A 9,304-nucleotide genomic window follows, 5' to 3' on the forward strand; every position below is an offset into this window, starting at 1 on the left:
GGCTATACCAGAAAGCTCGTTGCAAAGGCGTCTGAGGACTCATGGCAAAGTCATCTCTAATTTAAAGGTCACGACTTAAGTTCAACCATATCGCTAGAGAGCATTAAAGATTTTCGTTTAGAGGGGTTCTTAGAACGTATTGCGCAGTAGCGCACTAAATTAACCAACAAATTTGTTGCTGTTTTATTCTAATCTCTTTGAACCTTGGGGACTTGGATTTTAAACTACATACATTTCCAGTATTCAAACAACTATATGTGAACCGAGCTCGAGTTAGAAACATAGCTCAAAACAAGCTAAGCTCATGCACCATTAAGTTAAGCAAAATGAGCTCAACCTTGGTAGAGCTCAGATCATCTCGTTTATAAACCCACTTACAACAATAGCAACAAGATATATGTAACAATGAAACCCTCAAGATGAAATTAACTATTCGGATACAATAGAGCCATAAATTAAAGTGAAGAAGCCAAATACTCTTATAACAATGGCTACATTTCAAGAACCATTAACCACAAAACCTAACCATCATCTACGCACTCATTTAATAAGCCTTTCTTTTCTTAGCCTTTCCATTTCTTTCACCATTTGCCAATGTTCATGTGAAAAACATGTCTCACCAAAGCTCACCCCCATTAGCCTCCCCATAGTTAGCCATCTATAAATCGAAATTACATAAACCAATATCATCAACTAAATCCACAATTAACACGTATAAAATCAAAACAAATTAAAAACTAAAGTTCTAAACCTGTAAAAATCTTCAGTCCCCAAGCTTCGATCAACATGTCTTGCTGCAACCATATCATCTTCTACCACCTGCCATTTAATAATACTTTAGTCGTTTCAAATCAATCATTAAAAATTAACTCTAATAGTCACGTGGAATGTACCTTTTTCATATCAGCCCGAACAGAATGTGGCAATGATTTAACCGTAGCCAAATACCATCTCCACCCGCTGAACGTTTGTTCATCCATGATTGTAGAACCCACTGACAACGGACGAAACGGGATAACAATATCAGCTGGTAAAATGTTTGATTTTCCTTTAGAAAGAATTAAAATTTGAACATCCGCATCCATCGTCTCTTTATAATACTTAAAATCATACTCCAACTGAAAACAAAACAAAACAGTACTTATTTCCAAACTCATCATATAAACAAAAACAAGTTTTACAAAAAAAATAACAAAATACATACCTTTTGAAACTCCGTTAGATCCTTAAGCAACCGTGTGTTTTCAACACCATTATTGTTTAAAGTTCCCAATTGTAACTGCGTCTCGTCTATTGTAAAATGTGAACCCACTGCACACTGAAGAATCCTGGGCACAAGTCTGCAAATATGATAACACAAAAAAGTTATTTATAAATTAATAATAATGGAAAATTAATAACAGAATGAGATATTATACGCGCTTTTATGTTGTATGTGTGCAATCCAGCGTCGAAATTAACCTTTTTTGTATCACGTGTTTTGACAGTATCCATATATGATCCATGACCCAAATCAACCCGACCCGTTTGCCGGCCCTAACTGGTAATCACGTAACACGTTACGTTTTTAAAATTAAAAAAATATAGCAAAACCATACTCAAATTAAAGAGAATAAAATACTCTTTTTTATGGTGTAATTGTTTTTGAAAAAATATTAATATGTGAAAAAGTTATGGTCGTTTAAAAGTCATAGGGGTAGTTAATTTAGAATAAGGGGTAAACGTGTAAATATTATATAAATTGACAAAATGTGATTGAAGTTAAAGGACTATATTTGTAAATATATTTGAATCAAATATTGTTAACCGTAGAAGAGGTGACTAAAAGACTACATTATCTCTAAAATGTCATAAATTTATGCATTGTGTGTTGTATCTTATGCATAGTTTTGTGTACCTCTTAAAATGTAAGAGGTCCCTAACTCATGCTTTATATATAGTATAGATAAGTTATAACTGATTACTCTTGATAATAGATGTAACAATATAAAATTTGCTGCTAAATCATCACAACCTAATATTACTGTAAGATGCGGCAAAAGAGACTGACGTATTTCTTTCATCAAATGAGGTTTTGGCTGCAAGATCACAACGCTTGAATTAATATTACTTATTTAATTATTAAACATTGAAATGAATAAACAAAATCATAAACTAAATTCATCTACCTCCATTGTAGGTGGTCTAATAATCAAATCATCAGGTGAAAGCTTTCAGTGTACAAGACAATGAAGACGTGGAACCTGAAAACATATTTATAATGTATTAAACCATTAAGTGTAATAAAAATATAAAGCTACTCATATAGATGGGTGCTGACCTTGCTAGGAGGTGGGTTGACTAATTCCTCTTGGACAAAACAACGTTCCGGTTCATGTTCACCATTTTTAACATCAGTGTCAAATGTCAAGACACCGATAAACTCAAAGACATCATTTAGCTTCAAGTCAGATTCTGGTGTGTCATATATCTACAGAATAAGTCAATAAACACTTAATTGGACATTCTGATTTAAAACTTTATATAAACTATGATGTTTTGACATTAATTTAAAATGAAAAATATAATTACCTTCACTAAACAGGGAAAATCATTATTATCAAAATCAGGCACCATAATCATACCACAATCGGTACCCTCGGTCATGCTCTCCGGTAGAACAGATCCACATTCTCGTTGTTAAAAATAAATATTTGCATCAAGTTAATTTAAAATTTTAAAACAGAATATAACATCATCTTATACAAAGTAATCAAATTGATATATGAAAACAAGACTATTAGCTCACCATCTTTTTTGAACTTGGAGACTCCGGTATCTCATTATTCGAGTCCTGCCATTGACCAAACTTATGTCAAACATGTAAAGCTTTAAACTTTTCATAATATCTACTTAAAAACATACAAATATAAAAAACTTTTAACATAGATTCCAACATACTTGCATTTCCACCTCATCAGAAACAGAGCAGTCGTCTCTCTGTCGCTTCTCTCGGTTTGCTGGCAACGCGTACGTATTTGCCTGACCATCAGAAGTAGCATATACCCATGAATTCTGACCAGGAACCTATAATGAAGAAAAAAAGATAAAGTAAATAATAACTTTACAACATAAATGCATGCATAAGACCATGTGTAGTCATAACTCTCCACATCCAGACATTATGCGCCACGTGGCGTCCAGTCAGAGTTATGATTTTTTACAAAAACAGGCTGTAGTCATAACTCTCCACCCCCAGGCGTTATGCGCCACGTGGCGCCCAGTCACTATTAATTTTATTTGTTTTTTTAAATAATAATTCATTTAAATAATTAAATATATAATTAAAAAACTACATTAAAATTAAAAAATACATTAAACGGATGTAGAAGTTTTAAAATTCATTCTTATATCAACTTTGGCATATGGCATCTTATTATCGTAAATACATTTTGTTCCAAATTTTTTCTATATATTAATCTCTTTAACAAAGTACCAAGTTGCAAGGACTTAAATGCAAATACTATTAAAAACAAGGTTCCAACTAATAAATAAATAGTACCATAGGGACTAAACAAAAACTCTCAACCATTTATAAACCAACAAACCCTAAATCGCAGGTCTCTCTTCTTCTTCTTCTTCTTCTTGCTGCAGCCTCTACAGATGCCAATACTTGAAAGCCCTAGATCCATTGCAATTAAGGTTTTGTTCTTTACGTAATTTTTAATCTATATTCAAGATCTATAATGAATTTAACGGATATATTTTTGATATTTGAGCCCATTTTTCGCGTTTTACACAAGACGCTCCAAAAAAAAACTCAAAACGCAGGGGGGCGGTGTACCCCGCGTTATCCTCCAAAATGCTCCCCAAAACGCACCACTACGGGTGGTCTAATAAACCTAACTGGACTTACAGGGACACAGTAAAGTAACTGACGCTCCCAGAAGCGCATGATAGATGAAGAACCCATGGGATATTGAGAAAAGTCTGTAAACTTATTAGTATTCCATGTACCATTGTTCTGCGTAAAAATGAACCCAAAATTAATAACAACAAAATAAATTAAAAAACATATTCATAATCTTATTCAGAGGTTAAATTCAGCCAAAAAAACATACCTTGTAAGCACCAACATAGGATTCATAATCCAACATGTCTTGTATCATTCCTCGAAACCGAACTAAAGAATTTGGTTTAACCCATTTAACCGTCGATGGAGTCAGCATTGGGACCTAGAAATAAATCAAACGGTGATCAAATAATCAATTAACAAAGAAATTACGTTAATGACCTTCAAAATCAACCCAATGCAAACGAGCCAAGCGGCTCGTGTGCTACCGATGATAGGATCAATAAAAAGCTTGAAACAAGGCGAGCTTTACTGAGCCCGAGCCTCAAATAAAGCTCATTAATATTTTTAAGTGTTCACACTACATAGTCTAGCTCGAGACGAGCATTGGCTCGTTTAAGGTACTTTCCTCGAGATATAAAAATAACAAAAAAAATTATAAATTAAGTAATACATAATAAACAACGGGCTCGAGCTATAAAAAATAATAGCTTAAAACGAGCAAAGCTTGAGCCTATTTGAGATCAGAGTAACTATTTTACACCCGTGAATCCAATAATCAAAGTTTAATATTTTAGCAATCAAGGTACATAAAACCCCTTATTATTCTGTAATCGGACAAGGTGTAAAATAACTTATAAACCCTAACAATGAATTCATAAACCCTAGAAACCTACCTGAGTTAATCCGTCTTTGTCAAACAGAAACTCACGGAACAGTCCACCGACGCCCCCAATCTTTGCGGCCGAAAGAAACCGGATCTGAACCGGAGGAGACGGCCTTATCCAAAGTGAAGCGGACGGCTCCAAGGGGGTTTGCCAAGTAATCGCACGGGCATCCCGCCATCTTCAGTTAAGTTTCTCACACTCACACTGTTACGTATCAAAATAGAGAGTGATCCAAGATTATGGGGTGTTTGGCCTAGCTTTTTTAATAAAGTTTATAGCTTTTTTAGCTTTTTTTTACAAAATAAGTTTAACATGATTTTTGGCTTAGTTTTTAAGCTTATGCTTGTTATATTATATAAGCTCATTTGAAGAAGCTTATATGAAGATGGTTTTTTAGCTTATTTGATAGAAGCTTATTTGTTTAAGGGTGTAAATTACTCATTTATCCTCAAACGGTGGTGGATTAGTAATTATTACTCTAACAAATTAAAAAATGTTGGATTTCACAACTTATTAAGGCTCATAATTAACTTGTAAAATATAAGTTAAACCAAACATAAAAAAAAGCTATAGGCTAATTTTATATATACGCATAAGCTTAAAAATAAAAGCTATGCCAAACACCCCGTAAGAGAAGAAGAACACAATAGAAGAAGAAGAATCAATATCACTCTCATTCACGCTTCATCCTCCTAATGTATATATGAACATATTACAACAATATAGACTCTAAACTCTGTTATTCTATTTACACTTTAGTCCCTTCACTATTTAATACCCAACACACACGCACTCAATAGAATAGATGAGGTCTCCGAAAAGACGAAAAAATCCAAGAGTTTGTGCGGTTGGCTGCTTCCCGCGCTAACACTTATGGAGGCTGCTTCCCGCCAAAGTCCTCTCGTGGTTTCCCGCAAAATCTTTTCATCCACGCCCGGAGTCATTTCCAAACATTCGTGTGTTTTTTTTAACAAAGAAGTTACCAACTTACCATACTTCTAAAAGTTGTGTATAAATAAACATGTATTTATTGACTCTGGGCTTGTTTATCCATTTAAATATATTTTAGATTTAATTTCAGAGTTAATTACATGAATTTCATGGTGTCATTCGAGTTTACTCCATTTGTATATTTGATCTCTAAATTTCAGAATTACATGGCTGGTACTCAATGTTCACAAACAGATTACATAAGGCCACCCGTAGTGGACGTAATGTTGTGGCGATTTTTGGGCGATAGGGGCGAGCACACCACCTCCACGGAGAAATGTGGGGGTGATAGAGGGGAGAGGGGGGGGCGCAAACCTATTGTCGCCGTTTGATGGATGGAAAATAATAATAATAATAATAATACCGTTGGAACAACGGTCAAATTTGAAAATAATAATAATAATAATAATAATAATAATAATAATTTAAACAATATATATATATATATATACATATACCATTCTTCTCCAAACCCATATCCATTTCATACATACACATAACCAAATTCTTCGAAAATACAACAAAAATGAATCGTAGAAACAACCCGAACCAACCGAAACACCCATTCCCTCCTTTCGATCAACTCCACGGTTCGCAAAACCACCCGAACTTAAACATGCAATGGAACCCGAACACCAAAAATCAACCGAACCAAAATTTTCCGTTTGGTTTTGCCAACCCGAACCTAAACATGTATGCCAACTACCTCATGCCCCAATACATCATGCCGGCATTCGGTTCTACCCAACCAGAGCCAAAGACGGTGCCGGAGACCCAGACGGCACGGGCCTCCGGTTCAAGCAAAAAGTCGGGTCGTAAACACAAAAAAAAACAACCGGGTGAGCCGATAGCGCAACGTGATCCATACAAGCAATGGACCGAGGAGGAGGAGGAGGAGGAGGAGGAGGAGGAGGAAGTAGCTCTCGCAAGGGCTTGGATCGTCGTTTCAAAGGATCCCGACGTCTGTAAGTTTTTTAATATTAACTATTTATATAACTTTATTCATTGTTTATTAAAAATATATACTAATTGTGATAAATAATTTTAATTTATAGCTAGCTTTCAAGCCACCAGGTTATTTTGGAGGAAAGTTTTTGTAACTTGGCTCGCGCTAACGGGTAAACCCGAAGACTACCGGGGCAAAGAAGCGGTTCAAGCCCACTGGAAGGGCCTTAATTCGGATTGCCAAAAGTTTTCCGAGATATACAACCGCTTGTGCGGGTCCGGTTGGCATAGCGGGCAAAACGACGACGACATCCAATCCCAAGCGTTAAGCGGCTTTCGATCTCAAGGTTATCCCGAAGGGCAGCTCGGGAAACCGTTCAAGCATGTGAGGCTCCGTTACCGGTGCCCTACATTGGACGTTGGATTTACTCTTAATCACAGTTCCTACAATTCAGAGTTAATTAAAACTTTCGCGGAATATAAACCTTTCATTAAATATTACTTAATAATTCATAACTTATAAACCCTAACAATAAATTCATAAACCCTAGAAACCTACCTGAGTTAATCCGTCTTTGTCAAACAGAAAATCACGGAACAGTCCACCGACGCCCCAATCTTTGCGGCCGAAAGAAACCGGATCTGAACCGGAGGAGACGGCCTTGTCGAAAGTGAAGCGGACGGCTCCAAGCGGGTTTGCCAAGTAATCACACGGGCATCCCGCCATCTTCAGTTATGTTTCTCACACTCACACTTTTACGTATCAGAATAGAGTGATCCAAGATTAAGAGAAGAAGAACACAATAGAAGAAGAAGAAGAATCAATATCACTCTCATTCAAGCTTCATCCTCCTAATGTATATATGAACAGATTACAACAATATAAACTCTAAACTCTATTATTGTATTTACACTTTAGTCCCTTCACTATTTAATACCCAGCACACACGCACTCAATGGAATAGAAGAGGTCTCCGAAAAGACGAAAAAATCCAAGAGTTTGTGCGGTTGGCTGCTTCCCGCGCTAACACTTATGGAGGCTGCTTTCCCGCCAAAGTCCTCTCGTGGTTTCCCGCGAAATCTTTTCATTCACGCCCGGAGTCATTTCCAAACATTCATGTGTTTTTTTTCCTTTTTAACGAAGAAGTTACCAACTTACCATACTTCTAAAAGTTGTGTATAAATAAACATGTATTTATTGACTCTGGGATTGGTTATCCATTTAAATATATTTTAGATTTAATTTCAGAGTTAACTACATGAATTTCATGATGTCATTCGAGTTTACTCCATTGTATCTTTGATCTCTAAATTTCAGAATTACATGGCAGGTACTCAATGTTCACAAACAAATTACATAAGGCCACCCGTAGTGGACGTAATGTTGTGGCGATTTTTGGGCGATAGGGGCGAGCACACCACCTCCACGGCGAAATGTGGGGGCGATAGAGGGGAGAGGAGGGGGGACGCAAACCTTTTGTCGTCGTTTGATGGATGGAAAATAATAATAATAATACCATTGGAACAACGGTCAAATGTGAAAATAATAATAATAATACCGTTGGAACAACGGTCAAATGTGAAAATAATAATAATAATTTAAACAATATATATATATACATATACCATTCTTCTCCAAACCCATATCCATTTCATACATACACATAACCAAATTCTTCGAAAATACAACAAAAATAAATCCTAGAAACAACCCGAACCAACCGAAACACCCATTCCCTCCTTTCGATCAACTCCACGGTTCGCAAAACCAACCGAACTTAAACATGCAATGGAACCCGAACACCAAAAATCAACCGAACCAAAATTTTCCGTTTGGTTTTGCCAACCCGAACCTAAACATGTATGCCAACTTCCTCATGCCCCAATACCTCATGCCGGCGTTCGGTTCTACCCAACCAGAGCCAAAGACGGTGCCGGAGACCCAGACGGCACAGGCCTCCGGTTCAAGCAAAAAGCCGGGCCGTAAACAAAAAAAAAAAAACCGTGTGAGCCGCTAGCGCAACGTGATCCATACAAGCAATGGACCGAGGAGGAGGAAGTAGCTCTCGCAAGGGCTTGGATCGTCGTTTCAGAGGATCCCGACGTCGGTAAGTTTTTTAATATTAACTATTTATATAACTTTATTCATTGTTTATTAAAAATGTATACTAATTGTGACAAATAATTTTAATTTGTAGCTAACTTTCAAGCCACCGGGTTATTTTGGAGGAAAGTTTTTGTAACTTGGCTCGCGCTAACGGGTAAACCCGAAGACTACCGGGGCAAAGAAGCGGTTCAAGCCCACTGGAAGGGCCTTAATTCGGATTGCCAAAAGTTTGTCGGGATATACAACCGCTTGCGCGGGTCCGGTTGGCGTAGCGGGCAAAACGACGCTAACATCCAATCCCAAGCGTTAAGCGGCTTTCGATCTCAAGGTTATCCCGAAGGGCGGCTCGGGAAACCGTTCAAGAATGTGAGGCCCCGTTACCGGTTCCCTACATTGGACGTTGGATTTACTCTTAATCACAGTTCTTACAAATCAGAGTTAATTAAAACTTTCGCGGAATATAAACCTTTCATTAAATATTACTTAATAATTCATAACTTGTCTTAACAACATTCTTATCTTTCAAAATAAACGTTAATAACA

General features: G+C 36.6%; 1 pseudogene; it reads right to left on the reverse strand.

Moving 5' to 3' along the window:
* Positions 1 to 399: 399 nt before the first annotated feature.
* LOC143559719 (mini-chromosome maintenance complex-binding protein-like) lies at positions 400 to 7,381 on the reverse strand (annotated as a pseudogene).
* Between the last annotated feature and the right edge of the window lie 1,923 nt (positions 7,382 to 9,304).

Source organism: Bidens hawaiensis, unplaced genomic scaffold (assembly GCF_021521415.1).
Source record: "Bidens hawaiensis isolate Kalapana, Puna unplaced genomic scaffold, B.hawaiensis_p1.1 tig00020028_1, whole genome shotgun sequence".
In the NCBI taxonomy this organism is placed as follows: Eukaryota; Viridiplantae; Streptophyta; class Magnoliopsida; order Asterales; family Asteraceae; genus Bidens; species Bidens hawaiensis.